Here is a 23,989-nt window from a genome sequence, read left to right as displayed (position 1 = left end):
CTAAAAACTCTCAGTGGAGGAACTGGAACAAAAGTGGCAAGAAATGATGGCCGATGCCCTGAGGAGGGAGGACACTGAAGCCCTGCAGTGAGAAGGATGCTTAAAGCATGCAGTGGTTAGAAAACTGGAGGCTCCACATGAAAGCTTCATCTACTCTATGAAGCCCAGTAGCACCTCTCTATCCTTCCTAGCCAGTATGGCAAAGGGGGACATCTACTCTGGACAGGGACCCTCAAAATCCCAGAGAAATGCATTAACTCGGTGTCTGCCTGTCTGTCTATCTGTCTCTCCTTGATTTTACTGCTTTCTCCAGGGATGCTATTGAATTATAAAGCTTCCCTTTATGACAGGTATACCATGTTCGTAGATTGAAGGATTCCAAATTGTAGAGATGGCAGTTCTCCCCGAGGGGCCAGAAACAGACCCACCCACATACTGTCACCTGTTTTATAAAAAAGGTGGGGGCTACTAGAGTACTGTTAATGTGCTGCTCCTTGATCTAGGCCCTTGTTACATCAGAGTGTTGAGCCTGTGAAAATTGAACAAGCTGTACATTTACAGTATGTGCACTTTTCTGTACGTCCACCAACAGTTTGGTTTTAATCCCTTTCTAAGAGTCAAATGACATTTTTCAAAGATTAAACTGTTATTGTTCAAAGCAGAAAAATAAAAGAAAATGCTCAAAATCTGGATGAGTTCAATGGTGATTTGGTTCCCAGTTTCTCTTTTATATCATTTTAAATAGTTTGCCTCTTTTAATTATCTACATACTGTTTGTTCTTCTTCACTTGCACCATATTCTGGCCTCTTTTCTTGGGTGGTTTATGTTCCCCATTCTTTATCCTACCCATATGCTTTCAGGCAAATGAAGAGCTATTGATTAACAGGTCTTTTGTATGATGTGATTAAACCTAGTGCCCCAGGATCCTTTGCTCCAGTCACTGTCTCAAGTGTCTTTGTTCACAGAAAACAAATAGAACTACACTGAAGGAAAAATATACTGTTAGTGCTGAAACATCTCACTTCAAATGTTTCCTCTTTGACTGCTGAGAAATTCTTCCCTTGTTTTCTCAAGGAGCATTAAAGGCCATTGGGACTGGATTTGTTATACTTTCTGTGGTTACTTATCTTTAGCTGATGCCTTCATAGATAACAATTAGATTAGCAGGATACCTTATTAAGTGAGTAATGATTATTTATTACTAAGCTGTGTGCACAAAAAAAGGTGCCACACACTAAACCTGACAAGCTCATTGGAGGCCTGTGTCCTTACAAACCCAGAGACGAAACTAAGCACATGGGATGGTCTAAAATTAAACCTTTGTAACTAAAAGCAGTTCGTGGTGGACAGTCACACCCTAGGCCTGTACTGTCCTTTAACAAAGGTCAACCTTTACCTAACTGAGCCTGTTTGTTGTGTTTTTACATCTACGATAACCTATCTTTGGAATGTCAGGGTAATTTCCATTTTTCCAGACCCCTCAGGGCACAATCCCTCCCCACAGCACAGACCACGGCACCCCACCTTGTTATCTTGTCTCCCCCACACCATCGGCATGTGGTGCACAAGTTCCTTGTTCACCATCCTGTACCCACCAATGCAACAGGAGTATGTGTCTATCCCTTCTACTCTGCATCCAACCTCAGAGATGTCCTGGCTTTGCTTTCTCCCACCTCCCTAATCTACCACCAATGGATTTCAAATAACCAACCCCCTTACATCTTCTCCTTTGATTCTGATGTATAAAATAAGCTGCAAAACTGCCATTTTCAGGAGCATTTTTCTCAATCCATTGAGACTTTGCTTCCTGGCAATTGTTGCCAGTTTGGCTCAAGTAAACTCATAAAAATTCTTACAGGTCTGGATATTTCTGATGTCAACAACTCCATTTGGAAATCTGCAACCCAAGACTCACTGAAGTCAATAAATGGTGGAAAAAAGGGGCATTCTGGCATGAAGACTGTTTATATGTTATACTGGATTTGTGCTCATATTCCATTAAACTTACTGAAGACACTTGGAAATTTGATTATTTTCCACTTCTGAAATTCCATTCATCTAGAAACCACCCCCAAACAGCAAGATGCATGGCTCTACATATCCTGTGTGCCTCTGTAAAATGAGGGGCACAGTAGCAACATGAAGATATATTAAAAAATACATAATGTAACTTGTCTTAATATACTTTTCTGAGTCTAAAAATATGCCAGACCAAAAGAAACATATTTACATAAAAAGCAGACAAGGTCAAATAACAAAGAAAGCCCTTAATTAGTTGTAATCAACTTTAATTTGCATACCGTATATAATTCCTAAATGATTGTTAATAATAACTTTATATAATGGACTTCCAATTTTCATGAAAATGGCACATTTTGATAAGCAGACACAAAACCCTAGTACTAATAAGGTTTAATTTGCATACATTAGACTGATTATCCAAACAAAAGGATTACAGTATTACTTCTCCATACCTTTATGTCCTTATTATGCACATTTATTAACTTCACAAAAGCTAGCTGTTAGTGACAAACAATAGCCATGGTTGAAAGAGAAATCTAAGGAATGAATAAGGTACATTTTCATGCTAAGGAGCAAAGTTTATACATCATAAATGCTGAACTTAACTGTTTGTTGGCTAAAGGAGCTAGAATTCCACAAAGGATGCTCCATCTTCTGAATAAACCAGGTTGTTATTTCTGATCTGAAAAATAAATGTCCTAACACACTTCATCACTCAAATTTCACAATAAATTTAACTCAAGCTAGAAAGCTCCGACACTGTAGTATGCTGAGAATTCATGAACAGCCACAGAATTAAGCTTTAAATGTGTAGTTCTAGGGTGCAGTGTTAATAAATATACTTCAACAAGCTTAGTTTTCAGCCAAGTAAATAATAATATAGGTAGCATTAGTATTGCTATCGGTTCCTAATGGTATCATTTCTACCCTGCAATTAAAGTTTAAGCACTAAATAAAGCATTATTAGCAGATCTGGGTTGGCTTTTCTTATATGCGAACACAAATGAAGCTCATGAGTGTTTGGATAGAAGCCAAAAAACTTGAAACTTCACCACAAGCTACTTCCGGGGTTTTCCTCTGTGCTCCTGCTACTTGGCAAGATACACAATTAGAACACCAGGAAATGGTTTCCAAAGAAGGAGAGAGGAACTAGAAGCCCCAGGAACTGAATGGAACGTCACTGTGGTTAACTCTGACCCTTCCACACATAAATAGCAAAGATAAGAGCCATCTGGTAGAAACTTGTACATCTCGGCATTCAGTAAGATTTTTGCTAGTGTTGTGCTGAACATTCTATGCTTAAAATAAAAGACAACTTTGCTGAAGGACAAAGGGTCTTACATTTTCCCATGTTTCCCTGGCTCAGAGCTCCAAAGCACTACCAAGGGCTGGGTTAGGAAGTAGAAGCATTTCAACTGACAATCTTATATAGAACAGGGTTCTCCAACTTTTCCTCTTACACTTTCAGAGCCTAGAAAATACTTAATTCAATGGATAAATTCAATGTCCACTTGTCAAATGACTGAACACTATAAAAGAAACACTGTCTCCAAGATGCCCTGCCCCAACCCACATGTGGCTTCGCTAATGGATGTTAATGGGTGATCATTGTACTTACTTGATCAAGTGTTGTTCTAGGAGCTGCCCTAAACTGCTACCAGTATTTGAGGGTAAACATCTTTAAACCAAAATAAGACTGGAAAGTTAACAGAAAGTTATGCTTGTCAGAGTGAACAAAGGAGTTCCAGGGAATTTTCTTCCCAGTATGAACCTTAGAGCCTTTATTTCAAATTGGACAAGCAGTAGTAAGCAATTCTCCACCATTTGGTATAACCACTACCATGCAGGACCCATAACAAGACAACAACAACAAAACAATGCTACTACTCTGAATAGAGAGCCATTATTGTGATGCCAAATTGGGGTACTTAGAAAACATTTTAAAATATAATAAAATGAGAACTGTTTTTACCACTCAGTTACTAAAATGACATAAAATAGCAATAGTGCCACTAATCACTGCTGTTTTGCCAACTCCAAAGTCGGTATCTGAACATGCCCACCATGCTTCCATTGACTTCAGCAGGGTCACCCACACACAAAAGAACACAGAACTTTGGTGCTGAAAATAAATGCTGTAGTAGGAATACAGTTCATCCAAAGACAATATTTAGATGGCAACTCTCCTCTGATAAGCCCCAAAGGCTTGTTAATCATATTGTTATGTGCTCCATTATTTCTGTATATGGATTTTCAAAATGGGAAGAGTCTGGCCCAGCCAGACTACAGGCACTTTTGGCCAGGGGCAGAGCTAGATAAACTGCAACTCCCCACTCCTCTCCCAGGCAGCTGTTCTTAGTGCTGCTCAACCTTGGCCACTGAGTGGAAGGCTACACTTTTGGACCCAGCCCCAGCATGAAAACATAACACAACAACAGGAAACAGAGTATCCAAGCCAGGAAGATAACTTCCACTGGCATTTTCTTTGCTCACACTGATGGTGCACACTCCCAAAGAAATCAGTCCGCACTCCAGTTCTCTACCTTTTCTCTGTGCATTGTGGAAGAGACAGAAAGATCTCTTTGTCAATTCAGATGTGCTGCTTTTCATGTGCTATGCTGCCGATCAGAGAGCACTTCAGCCTGTACTGACAACAAAGGCCAGTTTGCCTACTTACCTGATTACTGCGAAGTGTCCATCTTTAGCAGTGTCTTCTAATAAGTACATCAGCTGCGACCATGATTCAATCACATTCCAGGAAGACTTCTAACAATGGTAAGAAACCCTCATCAAACTCCAGAAGATAAAAACTCACAGAATGAAAACATTATGTAAATTATCGTCCTGTTAATCTCATCTACCAATCCCCAAATCACTGCGGCCTAAAGGGGCCAGCTAAAGCTGTAGCCAGGCTCCGAATGAATCACTCGAAATACTCAGATTCTGTGCATACCATTGTATCTCGCCTACTTGCAGGAGAATATAAATATATTGTACATTAATTTGTCTGAGATATGATTCTACTGAACCACTGAACCTGACATCATTTGCTTGCCAATTCCATCATTTAATATTTTCCTTCCTCTCGGGGAAGACTCTTGTGATCTTCTTTTTACCTATCCCCGTCTTCTCTAAGCTTTAAAAACCAAATTACTCCATTAAGGTGAAGAACACTAGACCAAAGAAAATCCTCCTGGTGAATTTCTAAATGCCCTTTAGAAGCAAGGATGTGTGCTGGAGATGGTAAAGTTAGTGCTTATTATTTTCTTTTATTTCACTTAGTCCAGGATTCCTGTTTGTGGAACCAAGATGTCCTTATAGTATATCCAAGGGAATGAGGTTTTAGGGGGAAAAAAGAGCAATTTGCATACACAGATCTGATGTCAGCACACCACCTGACAAATTGATTTTATATCCAGTGACATTTTATCTATGCCTGGGATAACCATAGATCTCACTGTACCCAGAGCCATCCTAGGTTCTGCCTGGTATCCTGCAGAACCCCTTTGACACTCCAAAGTATCCTGGTATGGATGATAAATTATATAGTCCATTCAAACCGTTTCCCATTGTTAGCATATGTATTAGGTAACATACTGTATTTCCGGACTATAAGACGCACTTTTTCTTTTCTTTTTTCCCCTTTCCCCAAATTTGGGAGGGAAATGGGGGTGCGTCTGATAGTCCAAATCTAGCATACATACCTGGCTTGCTGGGGGGAGGGGGCGGGGAGCAGAGTCACCATTTATTAAATATTTTACCACATTTTTACTTCAAAATTTTTTTTCCTATTTTCCTCCTCTAAAACCTACGTGTGTCTTATGGTCCAGTGCATCTCCTAAAAATATGGTAGTGTATGATGTCTGTGTTGAGAAGGTCCTTCTCAATTCCTGCAGAGGTAGTTCAACTTCATATTGATATACTATACTACAGTGATACTTCATATCAATAGTTCATATAGACACTCAACATTTTTATATTACTTTCATGTACTTTGAACTTTTTTGGACCCATACAACAAGCCCATATCATGTGAGTAGAGATATTAGTATCCTCATTTGCAGCTAAGGCAAAGATCATTGATTTGCCTAAGGACAGACTGAAATGCTGCCTTATTCCTACTTTAGAAGTGCTCTTTCTATTAAACCACCAATAGAAACCTATTGAATAGTATTGAGATCTGACTCTTTTTGATCCACCATTCAGCTTACTACTCTAAGTTTTAACCCAAACTTAGTTTCCCAGCGAAAGGAGGCCTTGGAAACAAATCTTATAGGTTTTTTGGGGGGGGTGGGGGGGTGTTTGTTTTCTGTTTTGTGTGTGTGGCCTGACAATAACCCTTTTACAAGAGTTAAATTTCCTTATCTCTCTGGGTCAAATCAAACTGCCACCCCAAAATTAAAATCAGACTTTTTAAATTATAAAACCACTAAGGTTTGGACAGTGGAAGGAAAGGGGCTCATGACAGTGTTTATAAGACTTTTATAAGACAGTGTTTATAAGAACTCAGACAAGTCTTTAAAATCTTAAGCTCTGTCTTCCAGATTAAAGAGAAACGGGTCACACCACATTTTCCACCCAGCGCATTTCCTAAAACAGTATCTACCTAGTATTTTCTTTTTTACAAATATATTTTATTGATTATGCTATTACAGTTGTCCCAATTTTTTTCTCCCCTTTATCTCCCTCTGCCCTGCCCCATGCTACCCTCCTGTATCCCCTCCCACTTAGTTCATGTCCATGAGTCATACATATAAGGTCTTTGGCTTCTCCATTTCCTATACTATTCTCAACATCCCCCTGTCTATTTTGTGCTTACCTATTACGCTTCTTATTCCCTGTACCTTTCCCCCCATTCTTCCCCTCCCCCTCCCCACTGATAACCCTCCATGTGATCTCCATTTCTGTGATTCTGTTCCTGTTCTAGTTGTTGGCTTAGTTCATTTCTGTTTTGTTTTTGTTGTTTAGGTTCAGTTGTTGATAGTTGTGAGTTTGTTGTCATTTTACTGTTCATAGTTTTTATCTTTTTCTTGAATAAGTCCCTTTAACATTTCACATAATAAGGGCTTGGTGATGATGAATTCCTTGAACTTTACCTCTCTGGGAAGCACTTTATCTGCCCTTCCATTCTAACTGATAGCTTTGCTGGATAGAGTCATCTTGGATGGAGGTCCTTGCCTTTCATGCCTTTGAATACTTCTTTCCAGCCCCTTCTTGCCTGTAAAGCTTCTTTTGAGATCAGCTGATAGACTTGTAGGAACTCCTTTGTAGGTAACTCTCTCCTTTTCTCTTGCTGCTTTTAAGATTCTCTCCTTCTCTTTACTCTTGGGTAGCTTAATGATGATTTACCTTGGTGTGTTTTTCCTTAGGTACAATTTCTTAGGGACTCTCTGAGCTTCCTGGAATTCCTAGAAGTCTGTTTCCTTTGCCAGATTAGGGAAATTCTCCTTCATTATGTTCTCAAATAAGTTTTCAATTTCTTGCTCTTCCTCTTCTCCTTCTGGCACCACTATGATTCAGATGTTGGAATATTTAAAGCTGTCCCAGAGGTTCCTAAGTCTCTCCTCATTTTGTTGAATTCTTGTTTCTTTATTGTGTTCTGATTGAATGTTTATTTCTTCCTTCTGGTCCAAACCATTGATTTGAGTCCCAGTTTCCTTCCCATCACTTTTGGTTCCCTGTACATTTTCCATTATTTCACTTTTCATTGCCTTCACTTTTTCCTCTATTTTTTGACCATACTCAATCATGTCTGTGAGCATCCTGACTACCAGTGTTTTGAACTCTGCATCTGATAGGTTCACTATCTCTTCATTGCTTAGTTGTATTTTTTCTGGAGCTTTATTCTGCTCTTTAATTTGGGTCATATTTTTTGTCTCGGTTTGCCTGTTATGTATAAGGGAGAGAGCCTTAGGTATTCACCAGGGCTGGGCAACTGATGTGGCTGCATTGTGGTGCAGTATGTGGGGGAGGGGTCTGAGAGGGAAATATGCCACCTGTTCAGCTGTCTGTCAGCTTTCAGTCACTCCTGCTGCTACCCACAAGCAAACTGGGCCCTTCTGGTGCTGATTCCAGGGTCGGTGGTTTTGTGTACACTCTAGACCAAGGGTGCTGAACTCATTTTCACCAGGGGCCACATCAGCCTCGTGGTTGCCTTCAAAGGGCCAAATGTAATTTTAGGACTATGTAAATGTAACTACTTCTTAACTGTCCCCAATGAAAATGAGTTTGACACCCCTGTTCTAGGACACTGTGGGTCTCTCCAAGAACTTCTCCTGTGAGGCTGGGAGTTTCTCCCACTGCCACAACCCCTACAGGGTTTTTTTTTTTATGCAGAGGTTTTGAGGCTTTATTTCCCCATGCTGGAACTCTGTGTTACAGGGTCTGTCTTACTCCTCAGTTGTTCCTCCTGGTTTATCCGCACACTAATGTGGGACTGCCCAGTCTGCCAGCCATTTCCCTGCTACGAGTCCTCTCTACCCGGCTGCTCGTCTCTGCCCCTACTACTGGTCTGGATGAATGTTTCTTCTTTAACTCCTTGGTTGTAGGAACTTCCATACAGTTCCATTTTCTGGCAGTTCTGGTTATTTTTGTTTTTAAATTTGTTGTTGTCTTTATTTGGGGTATGTGAGGAGGCATAGGTCTACCTATGCCTCCATCTTGTCTGGAAGTCCTGTTACTTAGTGTTTTCTTTACAGCCATCCTGTAGGCATTAAGATCTGGCACACCACAGAGCACTAGAGACTGAACATCCTCTTGCCTTGGCCTTCACTATGCCATGCTATCCTGCTTTGACCTCTGGCCATTCCACACCCCTCTCTCTCAGGCCTTTGAATTGGTTCATTCAACTGGATTCCTCACGGCTCAGTCCCAGACATTCTTCCTTTCTCAATCAGCTACAGGCAGTCACTTCTAATACATCTGTGTTTTATTTGGCCCAGATCAATTTTTTAAATTGAGCCAACATTTAAAGCCAAGACATTCTGTCGTTAAATCCAGATTCCTGGCTTTAGTTGAAAATCCATGCAATTACCACATGGCAATATACAACTGGAACACAGTAGACAGTCCCAATCATTGATTCAAACAAAATATGTGTTTGGCCTGCATGCTCACATTACCTGTCTAGCCCCTAAAGGCATTGGAGTTGGCAATCTCTGTTCCCCACACCTACAATGGCTTCAGGGACGACCTTTCTGCACACTAACAATGTCCATTTGGATAATTTATGATGTCCAACTACATGCACCTGTGTGTCCTGAGGTCCAGACAACATAGCTGTGTGTCCTCTAAGGTCCATACACACACAATGCATGTCCTCTGTGGTCACCCTTAATTATGTATGTACTCTCTGGTCCAGGGCCAAGTATCCAGCTGCCTGCTCAACAGGGGAACCTCATCTTCAGCATCTCCAAAACTGCTTTCTCCCAAATCTGATCACCAGTGTGGTTTATATCAGAAAAAAAATTCAAACTAGACATATGAGAGTCATATCAGACACCTCCTTATCCTTCAACCTATACATTCAATAATTACCAGGTTGTACTGATTTGCCTCCAGAACATCTCTCCAGTGTTCCCACCATCACTTTGTCCACCTTGGACCACACCACTATCATTTCCATCCTGGTCTAAACTATACAGTCATTTCCTACCTGGTCTTCCCACATGCATATTTTCATTCTTCCAATCTATTGCCTTGATTACAATTTCTCAATGGCTTTCCACTGTTTTGAATCCTTAATGAGGTCCTCCAACTCCTTTATGAGCTGAACCTCTAACATTTTTTACTAACATGTTCCCTGGACCTTTTCCACTACAGCTTCACTGATCTTCTCTAGGTTCTTTGAATTGGCAGCATTCTTCCCTGTCGCAGGGCCTTTAGGCAAACTCTTCTCTCTGACACTTACCACCAGCCTCTCCCCGTTTGACCAGGTTGGTCTTTCCCAAACTGTTTCACTATCATAGTAGATATAAGCATGATGTTTGCAGAACATGCTGGGGGAATGCATGAGACCACACCCAGCTAGAGACAACCGTCCTTGAGCTCTGCCCCGCTGGCAGTCAAGCCTGCCTACTCCTGAGGGCTGAGAAGAGCAATTTGCCAGCTGGCCTATAATTCATCTTCAGCACCTGCTCCAGCACACCTGCTGGAAGATGTGGCCCAGATGGGTGGTTCGAAAAGTGTGGTCCCTAAGTGGCAACATCAGTAACACTTGGGCAATATTACAAAGCAAATCATCAGCTCCCCCACATTTGCTAAATTAGAAACAGGCAATGCTCAGTTATCCCTGTTTTACAAGTGCTCTGGGTGATTCTGAAGTGCACGAAAGTTTCACAACCGCTGTTCTAGATAACATTGTACAATAGATAACTCCTGCTCCTCTCTGAAGTCTCTTCATCAAGGAAGTCTTCCCTGACCCCACAAGAGGTCAGGAACCTCTGTTTATTTTCATAGGACAAAGGACTTATCTTTCACAAGACATATGCCAAGTACTACCAATTATTTGTTTAGTCATCCCTATCATAACACACTGTAATCTCTATGAAGCTATAGACCAATTGTGTCTTATTTACTTTGATCCTCAGTGTATGGAGAAATGGGGGGGGAGGGGTCAGGACAGACTTTATCAAGAATAAGGATATAGTCTCTCCTTTTCTTTTTTAAAGATTTCACTTATTTATTTTTAGAGAGAGAGGAAGGGTGGGAGAAAGAGAGGGAGAGAAACATCAGTGTGTGGTTGCCTCTTGTGCACCCACTACTAGGGACCTGGCCCACAACCCAAGCATCTTCCCTGCCTGGGAATCAAACCAGCAATGCTTTACTTTGCATTCCAGTGCTGAATCCACTGAGCCACACCAGCCAGGGCTAGTCTAACCTTTTCAAGAGCCCTCAAGGCTTTTAAAATATCTAACTGGACATGCTCTCTGTGTAGTCTATTGGCAGTTTAAAGTTCAAGATGTTATTTGAAGTTGAATGCAAAAGGAGAGACTGACTCACCAAAGCTGAAGTCACCAACAAAGGCTAGCAGCTGACTTGAACTTGACTGTTGCGAGCCAGAAAGCAAAGGACCAGCAGCCAACCTGGACACTTACAGAAATATAAGGCTTTTTCCCCCATTCTAAGGTCCCTGCAGGAGCCCAGGGTGCTTCAGGCTCCAGGCCACAGGTGGCAAACAGAAGGCCTGTAGGCCGAATCCGGCCCTCCACCTTGTTTTATCCGGGTGGCACCTTGTTTCTACCTGGCAGCAGCACCGAGCTCTCACTTAACTGTTAAGGAGTAGTTACATTTACACAGTCCTAAAATTACATTCAGCCCTGTGAAGGCAACCGCGAGGCTGATGTGGCCCCCAGTGAAAATGAGTTGGACACCCCTGCACTAGGCAGTAAGTGAACTGTGGCCACAAGAATCTTTTGGGCCACTATCCTTCTGCACAGATTGCAAGGACCCTTCGGTCACAAGAAAAACCCACCCTCTAGGGTTCTGCCTGTCATTTGGCCCTCCTAACCTACCTCTGTGCTATAGAACCGATACCGAATTCCATTGGACTATCAGGCCTGGTGTGAATGGATCCCAGGGCTCTTCCTGCTTCCAACCCACACTTGTCCTGGGGAAATGAGAGTTCTCCTGGCCACCATCCTTCCCACTTGCTGGTGTATCGACTTCCCTCTGGCCACCCATTGATCACCACTGGAGAGCTGGACTTGAGGCTCCTGTGATCACTGCCCAGCCTGAAATCTAACATGTCTGGATCCTTCAGGACCCAAGCCTGCAGCAGCCAGGAGAATTCAAACAGCTTCGACCCTCAGCCCTCTGGAGAGTTGGAGAAGATAGATGCCTTTTGGTGAGCGTCTTTCCTGAGCTCTGGTGTTGCAGAGGGCCTTCCAGGCACTAACCTGACTCCCCACCTGGGTTCCGTGGGTCCTTCTGGTTTCCCCGGCTTCTCTGCATGCTATAGAGCGGAGCCCCTTTGGGCCTTCTCACCAACTACGTTTTAAGGAAGCAGGAGCCCTTTTGGCTACCATCTTACATGCACGCTGGTGTCCCCAGGGACATTTCCATCGGAAACCTGGCCGCCTGCTATGGCTCTGCAGGTAATTTCATCTCCCAGTTTGCCCACATGCTGGGAAACAAAGGACCACATTGCCATGAAGCTGCCCGTGTGTGAGTGAATATAGAGCACTTCTGGTAATGAAGCATACAGTTGCCTGGCACTGGGGAACCTGAATTCTTTAGGCCATGAACCTGCTTATGAGCTTTTGAGTCAAGTACTCTTTCAGCTACCATCCCTCCCATGCACTGGTGACCCAGGGACCCTTCCAGTCACTATCTGGTCTTGTACTGGTGCCATGGCCTTTGGGGGTCACCAGGCAGCCCACATGCCATGATTCTACCTGTCCTCTAGGCTTCCAGGTACACATGTGCCGGACAGCTGTAGGCCTGGCGGTCAGCCTGCTCGTGTGCTGTGAAATGCAGAGTGTTTTTGGCCCTGGGGACCTTCCCACCTACCCACTTTCAACCTGCCAGCAAGCTGGTATTCAGGTGTCCTTAATAACCCTCACATGTAGTCGGGTTACAGGGGTGCCAGAGGCCTCAAGGTACTGGCCTGCCCACTTGCTGTGGAATCTAGAGCCCCATCTGCAACCATCCTTCCTCACACTGTTTCCCCAGGGCTCTTTCTGCCACCATCAGTCCCATAGTCAGTCCTTTGTGCTGGCAACTTGAGGGAACCTTCCAGCCACCAGCAAGCCTACACACTAGGATACCAGACAGTCCTCACACTGTCCACTTGCTGTGAAACCAAGGGCCTTTATAGAGCAAAATCAACCATAAACCACATGTAAGTGAATGGGCATGGCTGAATTAGGCTCACAGCTGTATTTGTCCCTGCAGTAATCCATAGTACTAGAACTCTCCAGTTTTAGCCAGGCACATGGTTATACAGAATAAATATTACAGCCTGGCATCTCTTGCAGCTAAATGTGACAGTAAGCTTAAGTTCTGGTCATTGACATATAAAAAAGAGCAATGTGTGCAACTCCTAAGCCATGCCCCAGAAAGGAAGAAATGTAACTTCTCCTGCTCCTGCCCCCGCCCCCTTCCAGTTGGCTGGAAAGTTGACGAGCTATCTTGGGTAATATGGATGGAGGCAACGTCCTAGGGAGAAAAAAGCAACAAGAACAAAAAAGCAGCAAAGAGACTGGGGCCTTGATGACTTCCTAGAGAAGAGCCACCATATCAGCTCCAACTTTTATATAAGAGACAAATGATCTTTCAACTTGTTTAAATCACTACTGTCACATGCACTTCAAACCTGATATACCCAATTTCACCAAAAATTAAGGAGTGACTTCAATTCAACCTCTCAATGACAAGTAAAAAGCAAAGTCAAGGACCCAAGCACAAGAGTGACAATAAGAAATCTCTCTTGAATCTCGTGGCTTCTTTCCATCTCCTCTGTTGCTCCCTTCTCTTTTAGACCGCTGACACTCACTGGCTTAAAACTTTCAATGGGCCCTGGCTGGCGTGGCTCAGTGGATTGAGTGCCAGCCTACAAACCAAAGGGTTGCTAGTTCGATTCCCAGTCAGGGCACATGCCTGGGTTGCAGGCCAGGTCCCCAGTAGGCAACCTAGAGGCAACCACACATTGATGTTTCTTTCTCTTCCTCCCTCCCCCTCTCTCTAAAAAATAAATAAAATCTTTTTTAAGTATACAGCTATTTTACTATAACCAAGTTTTTAGGGGGGAGCTATAATACATAATGCTGGCAAGGTTGTGGTAAACTATATACATGCATATATGGCTAATGGTGATATAAATTGGTTCAATCAGAGAAATTTTTGGCAATCTTACAAAAGAAACATTAACATGTCCACACTTTTATCAGTAATCCCACTCTTAGGAAATTTAGTTAAAGAAAATACTAACGCAAAGGAATAAGTTAGGCGCACAGAGATTTTCACTATAATGATATTTATAATAGTGAAACAATTTAAATAACACAAATGCCCAATACAGGGGAATGATTAAACAACGTTTAAGGCTTTGTGTTTGAAAAGAACCACAGCTGTTCACCTTTCCTCTGAGATTCCTTCGGCTCTCCAAGCCCCGAGCCTCACACAGCCCCAGGTGCTGGAGTTAAATAAAACAGCAACAATCACCACGGCACATTTTAGCTCTGCAGAACCAGAATGGAGTCAGCCCAATGTTTTCTTCACATTTAAAAAACTGAGAACACACTCCACCTGCCCTCTTTTAGCTCTGCATAAGTCTCCACTCTTTAGCACATTTGCTGTTTACAGTTTTTTCCCCCTCACAGTTTTCTCGTCGTGTCCAAAATGTTTTCTTCCCCAAAGTTGTGCACAAGCTTATGGCATTCAGGATGCCCGCCAGAACTCGGAGAGGCACAGCAGGCCTCACCGTCTCCCACATTGGCATGACCGAGCCAAGTCACAACTTTGCTAATGCAAAGCCTCACTGAGAGATGACCTATAATTATAAGAAATGCATCAAACAGTGATTATTTTTATTGATGTCAAACTGCATTTTTAGAATGAGCTGTAATGAGAGAGAGAGAGAGAGAGAGAGAGAGAGAGAGAATGAGAATCTTTCCTGGCCAATGCCCAGCTCCACAAGCTGCTTACAAACTATATGCGCAAACTATATGCACAGAATAGAATCAGTGAATCAGGTCTGTAAGTTTTGTCCAAAGGTCCACAAGAAGCTGTTTGGAAACACTGAATGCCATAGGAGGCTGCCAGTTTTGAGGACGGTATAGCCAGAACTATGCTCACCATGGTTGAACAATTAATAGTATCCAAACAATACACCCAGTGCTTTAGACCAGGGGTGTCAAACTCATTTTCACCGGGGGCCACATCAGCCTCGTGTTTGCCTTTAAAGGGCCGAATGTAACACCCCTTCTTTAGGGAGTTAAAATTTTCCCTGCCTAATGGCTGCATGTTCTGTATAATTATTTTCTTTGTGTGCTTATTGCCATTTTTGAAATCTCTTTCGTTATAAATTGTGTTCACAGTACGGGTGACCTCCTTTTCTTCCATGTTCCTGTTCTGCCAGGTAGTGATGATGTATGCCCATGTCTGGAAATGATATACATCTTTTTCTTGGATGTTTCTTTTTTCTTCTTAACTCTGTCTTTAAGTTTTCTTAAAGCCGCCTTCTTTTCTACAAAAACTCTTTTGTAGTCTCCTGCCTGCCGCTAGCAAGCTGTGTTGCTGTGGCGTTCTCTCTTTCTCTCTCTGACCCTGAAGTTTACTCATCTGTAAAAGGGGCAAGATTTACAGAGGTGGGGGGCGGCTGACTTGAATCCCAATGCCTGAGTTCAGATCCTGACCCCTGCTCTGGAACCTTAGGCAAATTATGGCTTCCTGTGCCAGGGGGGACCAACCATCCCCCTTGGCCAGGGACTGAAGGATTTTCTGGGATGCAGGACTTTCACTGTGAAAACCAGGCAAATCCCAGGAAAAGCAGGGCCACTTGATTACTCTTTCTGTGCCTCAGTCTCCTCATTTGTAAAAGAGGGGTTATAATAAAACCATCATTGGAGGGTTTTCGGGAGAATCCATCAATCAGTGTGAAAAGCACTTAGGCCAAGTGGCCCATGGTGAGTGTGCATTACATGCTGGCTATGATTCTCAGGGTTGTCTTCACTAAGGTGGCTTCTGTCTTCTCTATTCTATTCCCCTCAGTTACCATCTCCCCATCTCCGTTTCTCCTCTCTTCTGTTTAATAGCTGAAAGTCTTAAATATGAGCATAGTTAGTATTAAACCCGACAAGCTGTGAGATCCTTTGTTTCACTTACCACTACAGACAATACCAATGATGTCTTCAAAATGTTTTTAAGCAATTTAATATAGCTCTCATTGGAGTGTCACAATTTTCAAAGTGATAGTTCAATCTCCTGTTAGTATAATGCAATAAAAGTTTACTCTAATGTCGCTTCCTTTACATAAATAATATCAAAATGCTTCAACCCAAAAGCCAAAGAAGAAAAAAGGAGGGTGAGGAGAAGCAGGTAAGAGTCGGCCCCTGATGAGATGGATGGGCAGCACTTTCTGAGCCAGTTCCCCCTTCCTGTCTTTGATGAAAACGGTTCTGGGTAGGATCTTTCTGCGCTTTGTGCAGTGGGAGCCAATCCTACCCAATGGGATGATGGGGGCTGGGAGGTATGGAAGAGGTGCCCGCAATGGAAGCTCTGTAAACAAGGCCGGGGCCCAGAGGAAAACAGGACTCAACGTATATCCAGTGCAAGTGGGACCTTGCAGAGAAATGAGACTCTGAACAGCTCTCTCCTCTCCCTTTTCGCTCCCCATCCTGTGAGGCCTAAGATAAGTAGGCCATATTTTTGGAGGCAATAAAGGGAAATGGGTGAAAGAAAGGACAAGCATTTTCTTTGATGATCAGCCCCTTTTGCAGTTGGCAGAGAGTAAAAAGCCCTTTCTGGATATTTTCGCCTAGGGCCCCAGAATTCAAATCAGCTGATCTTGGTTTTCAACTCTTTGTGTGGGGTACACACCACCCTACCCCCAAACTAAGCCTGCATTAGAAAGGGAGAAAGCTTGGAATTGATCCTCTGGTGTAGAAGACTGTCAACAACAGAGGTTTGTGTTTGTACTATTTAGAAGATAGTGTTGGTGGTCTGTTCAGTTCTCAGAAAAGGGAAATTTTACACTGGTTAGATTATAGTCCTGGAACTATTTATTAGGGAGAGACGGGCAGTGACAGATAACGCCAACTTTCTATTATCCATAAAAAGAAATAAGTAAAAATCACTCCTAGGTCTAAATTTTACCTGAACTGCAGGTTTCAATCTCCTTTCTTTCCAGCCCTTTTGGAATTCTCTGAACAAAATAACATTGGCTTTAATTTCTCCTTAGTCCCTTGCAAGTCTTAAATGGGGGTGAGTAAAAAACAGTGAAATGGGCCTACAGGCAGTGAAAAGAGGGGAGAATTGAGGAGGAGAAAGGAGCCTAGATAAATAAGGGCTGATGGAGGGAGATTAATCAGCATCTACCACCATGAGAATGAAGAATCAATTGCCATTTGCCCACATAAACTACCTTCCTTCTACACTCCCACCACCATAATGCAGTTCTCCGCATCAGAAAAGATGTACTGAGCTGCTCCCTGGGGCGGGAACTGTGCCAAGACCCCCGAAGTCTAGAGTTCGGCCAAAGAATGAGATGTTTAGAGGCACTGGACACAAAATTTCAGGCGATTTGGAGAAATCTATGATCTCCCAAGCAAACCAATGTGTCCGGGATCTTCTGTTATGCCCAAAGATCATCGGCGTATTTGCACCTGAGCAGATTGATCTGCTCCCCCTGTCCCACCTTGTTCACCTCGCCTCTCCTCCTGCACCTGCTCCCGAGGGCATTTTCCTGGGCTGGTCGATAACCCGCGGGCCACCTCCCTGCCCGCGCCCTCTCGTGGGCGCCCCTAGTCCCGCTCCCAGTGCAGACCCGCAGTCACACCCCCGCCCCCCCCACCCCATTCATCGGAGCCATGGGGTCATGAGGACGCAGTGTTGCCTCAGCTCCCCTGGCCCCTGAAACCCAAGAGTCAATGCGGCTTGGGGCGTCCAAGCAGCCGCTGCGGGCTCCCTGAGCTCCCCCGACGGGGAAACCTGCGCTGTCCCAGCCGACCGGCGCCCTGTAGATGGCCCTGCTCACGGTGCCAGGTTGGACCAGGAGGCCAAGTTCATGCGGGCCGGCCCTGCCTCCGCGGCCCTAGGAGGCCCCTAGGCCATGAGGGTCCGGGTACTCCGCCACGTCGCCCTCGTTTCAGCCTGGGAGCCGCCCCTCTTCCCCCCCTCCCCAAATGCTAGGTGTCCTCAAAACGGATCTGGAGTGAGCTGGAAAATCTGGGGGCAGAAAGGGGGCCCTTTGGGGGTAGGACCGAGCTGCACCAGATTTGGAGGAGACGCCTGTCAGCGCTGGGAATGCAAAACCTTTGGCACAGTTATTTTTATTCCGGGGCCTTTCTTCCTCGTCCTCGTCCTTCTCCTCTGTTTCCCCCGTCTGTTCAGCTATTTGTGTTTTCTGATCGGGTAAGTGATTTGCGGCAGGAAATTAGCTCTCTTTATTCCAGAGGCACCGTGGTTCTAATGGTACTATTCCAGAGCCGGCTCTGTCTTAGTCGCGGGCTCCTTTTTTCCCCTCTTCTTGCAGGTTATTTTGTGAAGAGAACAGAGCGCTGTTCAGCCTCGCATCTTCCCTCCTCCCTTCAACACAATGCGACTCGTAATTAAACCCAAGGACACCCACGCCTCCCTTCCCACGGGACCCCTTCCATCTGCTTCCCCCACTGAAATGCCAGCCTTTTATGGGTAGGGAAAGCCTTGTGTTGAACTTCCCAATTAGCGAGACATCGCAAAATAAGAGGCTCTAAAGAGCTATCACTCCTGTTTTTGGAGTCTTTCTTTCTAGGCCTTACCTAGTCAATGTTTTGGTGGCCTTAGTATGACTTTAAAATCCTGCAGGGCTGAGAACATGAGATGGCAGGCACACCAGGTCTGGAGAAGCACGATTGGTGTTTTTCCGATCGATGAGTTTGGATGAACACACTCAGAGCAAAAGAAATAGCAAGTTAGGGACTCCAAATGGGAATTTTTCATCTTCGTAAAGGCATCATCAGTAACTTTTCACCATTCCTAAGCGCTTCCACAAAACTCATCCTTTCCAGGTTGAACAACAGGGGAGAGGGGCGGGGGAGGGGGTGGACAAAAACCCGCGTTTCTCTTCATTTCTGGCCAGAATGAGAGGGAGTATGTGATTTGGGAGTGGTGGAATCTGGGGTTCAGGGGTTTAAGTAGGGAACCATCAAGTCAGAAGTGGGGGAATCACAGAGACAGAAGATGGGGGATCATCAAGTAAAAAAGTGGAGACTCCTAGAATCAGAATGTGGGAGGGGATCAAGAGAGGCACAATATGGGGGTGCCACAGAGGCCGATGTAAATTAAATAAATACCATTGTAGCGAACTTGAGGTGATCTCTCACTAGGGCCGGGAGACGCGGGCGACCAGACCCCCATGAATGCCCCATACACAGGGGATTCAGAACTCGGGCTGCTCTTGCAGCCTCGGCACGGTTGCCTTCGCCCCAGCTCCAATTATCCCACTTCTCGGGCCAGTGTTTCCTGAGGTTCGCCAGCAAGAATCCACCCAGCAATTATCTCCCGTCGCGCGCGCATAGGGGGACATTACCCACGAACGCGCTGGAGAAGAAAGGTACAGATGGGTCTTTTATTGCACACTTGGAAATGTTTCCAAGGCTTTTGTTTTCTTCCCCCATTCATTCCTGCCGGATCCCTCGGATCTGCCAACTTGAGTCCCCAGAGGCTGCGGCGGGAGGGCCCAGCACACCCAGAGCCCCCGCTAGGGGGCGCGCTCTGGCCATGGCGCCGAGCCCAGCCCCAGAGGTAGGGGGTTGGCTGCCAACATGCCAGCAGCCAGGGTCAGCGAGGCCTCCGCACTTACGCGGGGTTTGGGGTGTTCGCCGCTCCTGGTCTGAAGTGCGACCCATGCCCCCCGCCACATCTGGGGTCGCCGGGAGCAGCAGCTACAGAGGGATGGCTGCACTGGGGACGGCTCGACCCCAGGGCTCCCGCCGTGAGGCGTTGGACAGGAGCAACCAGGTCTTGGTGATTTCAAGGCATGGAGAAGTTTGCCCGTTAGGGCTGGAAACCTGGGGGATGGGTGCGGCAGGCGATGGGGGCTCCCACCTAGGGACTCAGGGTGAGAGCCCAACCTCTTGCTTCTGGTGGGAGGGGATTCCCCTTCCCAGGGCAGATTTGAAGCTGCGACCTCGTCGCCTAGCTTTGTGTTGGCAGCAAGGCTTGGAAATTACTCGGTTGGCCGCCTGGATGGATGGCGGGGTCGGAGGGGGGTCTGTTTTTCTTTAGTTCTCGATCTCCCGCCGCCTTTCCTGGCTGCTGACGGGTAACCCAAAGTGGCGAAGTTTACAGACAAGGGGTGTTGTCCTGACATCATAATCACACGCACATGTCCATACCTTGAGGGCTCGGCCGGCCGCTGTCCTCGGGACGCTCCCAAAAGCGCCGCTCCCCAATAAACCTGTTCCAGCCGAGCCCAGATGGTGGAACCCACAGCTCAGGCGATCGACACGGCAAAGAGGGAAGGATTAGCATCGCCAAGGAGTCTTCCCTGGAAATCCAAGTTATCAGTCCCTTTGGACCTCTCCACAGCCTGCTCCTTTGAAAACACGTCAACAAACAAACGTGGTCCACAGGCAGATCTCAGCAGCCGTGGGGAGAACTGAGGCAGGGGTAGGGAGTGGAGGGCAAACAGGGGCAGAGAAGCAGAGGGGCAAGTGCAAGGCAAGCGGATTATGTTGCATTTCCTCCTATTACCAGACTTCCAGGAGGACAAACCTCGATGTCTGCGTAAAATGCATACCCTGAAGTGGATAAGACCCTGAAAGCAGCATTGGAGGAGGTTAACCTTGACTGGTTGGAGTTAAGGGGGTGGGGGGGGGAGGCAAATATTTCTGTTTGTGCCCTCCGGTTCTTCCCAGCACCGGCTGTCAATCCCGACACTTGTTATCCTCACAAGGCTTCAGTTTGTTTGCCTGATCTCAGCAAGGTTTTCTTCCACAAGTAGAACTATAATTGCTATAATTCTACTGTATCATTTGGATCATTGCAGTATTGTTGTTTTCTCTCCCTCTTTCTCTCCTCCTAACACTGCAGTAACGCGCTCCAGTGTTAAATTAGCAGGTTGCGGAAGACCATAAATGAATGAAAGTTTGTTTTAAAAAAAGAAAGAAATTAAATAAATAAAACAGCAAAATGACTTGGCAGAGGGGATATCACATCACAGAGAATCCTTGCGTGTAATCAGGACTTATTGTCTTCCCTTCCAATGGCTTCCAAATTGGTCACAAGACGGCAATGAAGTTTATTTCTATTGTTTAAATATATGTTTTGAAGAGGTTGAGCATAATTTAAGGGGACCTGAGCTGTCCGGTGTGGCTGGAAGCCCATTACAGCTTTATTTATCCATGTGTATATTGCATAATAAATTAAAGCATCCTAAATGAAAAGCGTGCAAGGTTAACTCCTCCAAACATTTTTTTTCCTGTGTAATGACATCTAACTGCCACTCCCTTACACAGCATTTCTTGCAAATACAATTTGAAACTATAATGTAGAATTAGCCTTCACCACAGAAAAGAAAGGGGTTTCTTCCATTTGCCTCTTCTAGGTAATTATTATTTCCAGTCCTGGGGACAAGCCTCATTTTTTTTTTGCCATAAACAACAGTTTTAAACACTTCTGACCCCGGCTTCTGGCCATAATTGTCATTTTTATTTTAGTGATTGGTTTTGAAAGGAGATGAAGTGCCAGCCATTGTTTTCCAGGCAGCCCAGGAAGAGAAAACCAACAGTTACACCAAAGATTAAAGGAGCCAGGAGCTGTGAATAAACAAGGACAACTGTAAATAATAGCATCACAAATGTGAAATTGCTTCTGGTTAGTGGGTAAAAGAAAGTGAACAAAGTGAGGTGAAAGGGAAGTGAAGTGTCATTGTGCTCTGAGAGTAAATATTAAATTGGCTAAACTAAAAGTTATTTTATACATGCGCTTAGAACCCAATGCTTAGAAGTCTTCCTCACTCAACAAATCAAAGTGTTCCTAAAAATTAGATGCATCATTTGTTTTGTCAAAAAACACGTAAGACAACACATATCCATCTGAAACCCATATTCTGATTACACACTATGGAGACACCAGCAGATTTTGTCCCCCTGTGGGTATGTCAGAGAAGCTTTCTGTGGTTGTTGTTGTTATTATTATTATTATTATTATTATTATTATTTATTATTTAGGGAATAGCAAGAGACAATTGTAATCTTTCAAGTTGAGTATTGAATTGTGATAAAGATCATTTCAGGGCTTCGGGGTGTAAAGTGAGCTGGGTCAGGCCTTTCTCCCGGAAGTGAATGGGTGTGCCTTCCCAACAGCGTCCTCACTTGGGAAGATTGATTAGAAAATACCAAAAATCAACAAAATAAAATAACAAAGGTAGTATTTTCACACAGGTTTCCCAAAAAAATACATTATATTCCACTAATAGAATTAGATTTAATTCCAAGGATCATTAGTCAGAATCAGAAGAAATTGTATGTTAACCTCCCCTTTCACAGTAGATGGTTAAAATTAGAATACACCCCGGCAGAAAGTCCGACTTCTTTTTTAAAAAAACAGAGAACAGCTGCAGAAAGAGAAGGAGGGGGACCAAGAGTCGAGACCCCGTTAGGTTCTCGGAAATGATTTGTGCATTTTTATTTCACAGGATCTTTTGTGGACCCATTTTCAGCCCACTCTTGCGTGTGCGGAGCTGAATCTGAAGTAATGGAGCCACCCGGCAGCCGGGTCTTGTGGATTTCCGACGCAGGGCCGGCCGGGGAGGGAAACGTGCCTCTGTCCTTGTCGCAGCTACCAGCCGCAGGGATGCCCGCGAGGGTACGCGGGTAGAGGCTGCGGAGAGACTGCTGGGTCTACGCTCTGGGCTGTGCTGAGACCCGCGCGGCCCGAGTGGGCTCTCCAGGACTCGAGGGGAAGTGAGGGGGTGGGAGAATCAGCGTGCAGAAGGTTTATTTAAAACTGAATGGGACTGTATAAAAACACCAAACTGTTGGTGAGGATGGAAAGGGAAGAATGCAGGAAACGCGGAAGACCCCAGGTGCCTTGAAACAGCAGAGCGGGCTTCAAGGAAAAGCAAATGTCAAAGATAGTTGCGGTTCTCCTCTGCCCACCCCTCATCCCCGTCACTCAAGTGTGGGGGAAAACTGGCGAGAATCTAACGAACACACAAAGAAAGAGGGATACAAAGACAGAGGCACTGAAAGACAGAGAGAGATATCCTTTTCCGCTTGCCTTTAATAGTGGGAGTAATACTAGCATTAGTGTTAACAGCACTATCAAAGCGCCTGTTTCCAACTCTTCGTCCCCCTCAAGGAGTGTCTTGAATGCCCTAGCCAAGCCAGCCTGCTCTGTCCGCCACCCACCCACCAGCATCCAAGAGTTAGGCATATGTTTATGGCTGAAAAATATCCCAGTTATGTATCCTTGTATTTTAAAATATCATCTGAAAGTGATTCAAGTATAATCCTTAAAAAAAAAAAAACAACACGCTTTTCTTTTTGACACTTTGGAGGGGTTGAAAGAGGAAAACCCGGCGTGGATTTCCCCCTCTCCGGCCCATCTCCCACTCACCACCCTCGCCCCAACCCTGCCAGCGTCAAGCCTCTGGCTGTCCCGTGGGCCGTGCACCCAGGCCAGGAGAGGGTCCGGGCCAGCCGCTTGCCCGGACGCGGCCCAACTTCAAACCGAGTTGGGTCTTGTTCACAGCGCTGGACGCGCGGGGAGCTGCTTGGGAACAGCCGTGCTCCTCCTCGCGCTCACTCGCTCACCTTTGCCTGTGGGAGTCAGGCCAAGGGAATTCAGAATTTTTCGCGCTTACATTTGGTTGAAGCGGACCGGGGTCTTTCCCATCCTGGAGCGTTCAGATCCCTGGCAAGTTCCACTCCCTGCGCTGGATTCGAGACTGTCTAGCCTCGGGGCGTCGGCCTAGCTTGCGACGCATACTTCTGAGGGGGAGGGAAAAGAGTCCGAGGAGAAGGGGGACACCCCCAAATCTTTCCCTAGCCGCCCTTCCTCACAGCCGACACTCGCCTGATCCCTTCTGCCCTTTAGGTAAGGAGGCCTCGCGCCCTTGGCAGAGCTTTATCTGTAAAGGAACTTTTTCCCAGAGTTAGGTGGAGATGAGAGAGGTTCGGGAACGTTACTAAAAAGAGAGCAACCGCCGGGTGCAGGGTGAAGACAAGAGAAAACTTAACGTTCAAACGGCACAGGCACATGTTCGCTTGGGTTCTTTACCCCGGCATCTTTGCGGCCCGTTCGTCGTAAATAGGGCCGCGA

This window comes from Phyllostomus discolor, chromosome X (assembly GCF_004126475.2).
Source record: "Phyllostomus discolor isolate MPI-MPIP mPhyDis1 chromosome X, mPhyDis1.pri.v3, whole genome shotgun sequence".
Lineage (NCBI taxonomy): Eukaryota > Metazoa > Chordata > Mammalia > Chiroptera > Phyllostomidae > Phyllostomus > Phyllostomus discolor.
This window is presented reverse-complemented; position numbering follows the sequence as displayed.